Here is a 236-nt window from a genome sequence, read left to right as displayed (position 1 = left end):
TCTTTTTCCCTCCGCCTATACCTCTGCCTAGCTCTCACTAACATTATCTCTCTTTCTCTCACTATCTCAACCCCCCTCTTACTCTCTCTCACCATATCACATCTCTCTCCACCTTCCTTCTTCCTGTCGTCCTCTCTCTCTCACTCTTTCAATTTCTCCCTCCCGTTCTCCTCCCTCCCTCCCGTTCTCCTCTCTCCCTCCCGTTCTCCTCCCTCCCTCCCGTTCTCCTCCCTCCC

Source organism: Octopus bimaculoides, chromosome 27, assembly GCF_001194135.2.
Source record: "Octopus bimaculoides isolate UCB-OBI-ISO-001 chromosome 27, ASM119413v2, whole genome shotgun sequence".
NCBI lineage: Eukaryota > Metazoa > Mollusca > Cephalopoda > Octopoda > Octopodidae > Octopus > Octopus bimaculoides.
This window is presented reverse-complemented; position numbering follows the sequence as displayed.